Here is a 4,079-nt window from a genome sequence, read left to right as displayed (position 1 = left end):
GCGCGTTCTTCACTATCGAACGTCGCATGAATGCACGAATGCAACACGTCGTACGTCTATGACAAATCCACAGCTCACACCTCCTTCCGCACCTGTCCTACACTTACGCGATTCTTTGCAGCAGACTGACATCGAGCTGGAGGGGCTCCTGGTCCTCCCAGTCGTCGGAGAGGTCGCCGAGTAGGCTCCGCTGCCGCTCCACCTCCTGCACCGTCGCCGGCTCGTACTCCTGACCGTCCTCCAGCACACGGTACCCCCGTCCGTCCGCCACGTAGTTGACCGTCTGCACGCCGCGGTCAGGGGCAGGTCAAGGTCAGGGGAGCGCGGGTCAGCTGGCGGGATTTGCGGGGCGGGTGATCAGGTGGTGATCAGATGGTGATCAGGTGGTGATCAGGTGGTGAGCAGGTGGTGATCGGGTGGTGATCAGGCGGTGATCGGGTGGTGATCAGGTGGTGATCAGGTGGTGATCGGGTGGTGATCAGGTGGTGATCAGGTGGTGATCGGGTGGTGATCAGGCGGTGATCGGGTAGTGATCAGGTGGTGATCAGGTGGTCATCAGGTGGTGTGCTGAAGGCGCGTGTTTTGACTTGGCGACCGTCCGTAACACCCGCCAGGGGCGTGGTCCACACCAAGGCGAGCAACACACGAGGAACTATCACATCTAACGAACGGACTGAAAACGAACGCACCGCATGCGAGAGAGAAGGGGATGGAGAGATGGAGAGGCAACCAGGGAAGCTGGTTCGCTCACGTGGTTCAGTCCGCTGGGCAGTTCATATCCGTGCTGTCCGAACAGCACGCCGTCCGCCCGCTTGTACTCGTGTTTGAAGTTGTAGCCGCCGTCGTCTCCCAGACGGCCGGATTGGTAGCCGTACTGGTATGTCCCTGGCGGAGTGGTTCAGTGGAACTCATTGGTAACCGCACTGGTGTGCTCCTGGCGGAGTGATACAGTGAAACTCACTGGAAGTCGTACTGGCATGTCCCTGGCGGAGTGGTAGAATGGAACTCATTGGTAGCCGTATTGCTTGCCCGTGGTAGAGTAGTACAGTGGAACTCAAATTCCGCTCGGATGGTGCAGGGGGAGGAAAAAGCGCCGAAAGCATGTCTTGACTACATTTACACTTTCGGTGCATTGGGAAATAGTGATAGTGAATTGGCGGTGTGCATTCTAAGCTAACACCTTATGGTTGAGAGAGGCGAGAGCCCGAGATGTCATTTGAACGTCCCACACGACACCTGATCACACGACACCTGATCACACTCATGACATTACACGGTTTCTCACCGTCATCATTCTCGATCTTGTACTCGAATCTGTCGTCGGCCTTGATATCCAGAAGCAGCACGTCGTCCTCTGCCGAGTGGGCTTCGTCGTCGAACGAGAACTGCAGGCCATCCACCTGGGCGCCCTGCCCCCGCACGGGGGAGAGGAGCGCGACGACGACCGCCACCGAACAGCAGGCCTGGCGACACGGAGGCGAGCAGTGGCGGTACACGGCGAGACCAGCGGCCACAGGGCCAGGACCACAGCGCCATGGGATGTCTCTCGCTCTACGCCGATGTGGTGAGGCTTACAACCATGGAGAACACGGCAAACGGGTACGGCATGGACATGCACGGGTTTAAGAGTGCGCATTGACGACGTCCTCAACCGCACGGGACTTCTCAGGCAGTGGGAAGGTGGTAGGATCGTCACGGAGAGTAAGCGGGTGCACGTCGTGGGGTTTTCTCGTCCTGTGACGGGCCCAGTGTGGGCAGATAGGCGGACAGCGCACTTAAGCTCTTCGAGGACCGGAGGTTAGGACGCATCAGGGTTTCAGGCCCACACATGACATTTTCTGTGTCCAATTTTCGTTGGCGCGATGATGAGACAAAATCCGCTCGCACGCTTCAGCGAGCGTTTATAGCTGCGTTTCGGCCATCATAAATTATCCTGACAGACATATCGCTCGCCACTGGCTGCCAAGGATTCCCGTACACCCAAATCTCCGTCATCACACACAAGCAAAGTGGCGAGTCATGGCAGGTGCGGGAGGGCTGCCCTGCTAAATGGAGGCCCTCCTCACCCTTCTGCGTTAGGAATCCTCTACCCCTGTCAGGGACACCAGGTGGGAGGGGCACCGACCCTGGCCATCGCGGGTCTGCCCGAAATTTTTGGAGCAAATTTTTGGAACAATGGAAGACTCATGCTTAGAGGGGTAGCTTTGCTCCGTCAAAGTTCCGATCAATGTAAGGTGGTATGCCATCAAGATGTTTCCGACAAAGGTGTTTGTATAAACAGACTTCCCTTCACGAAAACGTCCCACGCCGCAACTCGGGCACTTATGTCGCTTGCCTTTCTGAACAATTTTCCGAGCTCTTTTTAGTCAAAACAATGTAATGAGGTTCTGGCCACTGTCTTTTAGCGGTCCAGAGTTGAGAATAAAGGCACACAACTTAAGTCATGCTAAGTCATCCTTGGAAACTAAAACAGTGCAAATGAGCCACACTAGTTCGACGATAGAGGTTGACCTTGAGCGCGCCCCGGAAGCTTGAAAAAAGACATTTAACTGGCTTTGACATGAGAAAGCCCTTTTATTGGCATAAACGTACTGCCAAAGTCATGCAACTCGTCTACCACAAAAGCAAGCACTTCTTGAGCGTTTCAAACTTTTCGACATGCAAGTGTGCTTGCCATATTAGTTAGAGTTAGAGTTGCGAGTTAGAGGAGATAACAGAATGCGCGCGCGGTGGTTCTGATCGTCCCACTAACAACCCACGACTAGTGGTTGGCCGACTGGCTGGTCTCTGGCGCCCGCAGCCAGCACCGGCGACGGAGTTCAGCCGCGGGCATCGCCAGCCACGCTCGGCTGAACATGAACTGCGAACGGCCTGAGCTCAGCGACCGGGACGGCAGCCTTCCACCTGCGTCTGATCCGGCTGGCTGCGCTGTCACGGCGGTGGTAGCCACCCCAGAGCCGCAGCGGCATCAGGCGCGGCAGGGCAGAGGATGGGCACCGAGGCTGGATCAAGCGCGGCAGGGCAGGGGGCACCGAGGCGGGATCAGGCGCGGCAGGGAAGGGGCAACGAGCCTGGATCAGGCGCGGCAGGGTAGAGGATGGACACCGAGGTTGGATCAGGCGCGGCAGGGCAGGGGCATCGAGCCTGGATCATACGCGGCAGGGCAGAGGATGGGCACCGAGGTTGGATCAGGCGCGGCAGGGCAGGGGCATCGAGCCTGGATCAGGTGCGGCAGGGTAGAGGATGGACACCGAGGTTGGGTCAGGCGCGGCAGGGCAGGGGGCATCGAGCCTGGATCAAACGCGGCAGTGTAGAGGACGGGGGCCGCGATACGGCGGTCGTTCACAGGCGGCACCGGCCCGCTGCCCGACCACCGCGCAGTGCACTCACCTGTCCGCTCTAGTGATCACCGGGTAATGCCAGACGTGGAATGGGTGGCGGACTCCACCAGCACTGACAAGCGCAATGCTTCAAGAGTCGCGTACGTCTCGGCCGGCCACATGCCGCCGCTCGAAACGGGGCTCTCGGCACGGACCTAACCAGAATTTGTCTGCCAAGAATCAACCATCAGCCACCTCCCGGGAGACGCAGACATTCTGCCCCGCTACCGGGAGGCCCTCACGCCTTGTCCGCCCCGCTACCGGGAGGCCCTCCAGTTCTTAGTCGCCGGCGCGGCGGGCGGGTTCGTGCCCTGCCGTGCGCAGCTCTGGTTGTCTGCGGCTGCGCTACCGGCCCGCCCCGCCAGTCATGGACCTCTACAGGTGTTTGAACCGCGTGTGGTCGCCGCCGGCGGCTGTGGCGAGCGATGCCAGCGCTGGCGGCATCGCTGGCGCGGCCTGTGCCATTAAGCGCTTGGTTATAAGTGGAAGGGTCTCTGATGAGAGATTTCACAAGACATATACGGCGTACTCTGGTGTGAAATTCCTGCCCATGGGGGCTCCTGCCCATAAGTATTGACCTTTCCGAAAATAAGCTTCCCCGGTTCTCTTCTTGAATTGAAGCTCGTAATGTTTTAAGATACCGCCTTTTCCACTTCTGCCTTTTCAAATGTTTGTGCATTGCCAAAGGATGCAAGGTGA

The 4,079-nt window shown here is 58.3% G+C and overlaps 1 long non-coding RNA gene across 1 annotated transcript; it reads right to left on the bottom strand.

Moving 5' to 3' along the window:
• Positions 1 to 113: 113 nt before the first annotated feature.
• On the bottom strand, positions 114 to 1,326 carry LOC119102212 (uncharacterized). The gene is made up of 3 exons (XR_005094667.1): positions 1,286 to 1,326; positions 752 to 885; positions 114 to 283 (listed from the first exon to the last, which is right to left on the bottom strand). It is a non-coding gene; the product is annotated as an uncharacterized LOC119102212 (long non-coding RNA).
• Positions 1,327 to 4,079: the final 2,753 nt, after the last annotated feature.

Source organism: Pollicipes pollicipes, unplaced genomic scaffold, assembly GCF_011947565.3.
Source record: "Pollicipes pollicipes isolate AB1234 unplaced genomic scaffold, Ppol_2.1 Scaffold_5724;HRSCAF=6776_pilon_pilon_pilon, whole genome shotgun sequence".
Classification (NCBI taxonomy): Eukaryota; Metazoa; Arthropoda; class Thecostraca; order Pollicipedomorpha; family Pollicipedidae; genus Pollicipes; species Pollicipes pollicipes.
This window is presented reverse-complemented; position numbering and strand designations above follow the sequence as displayed.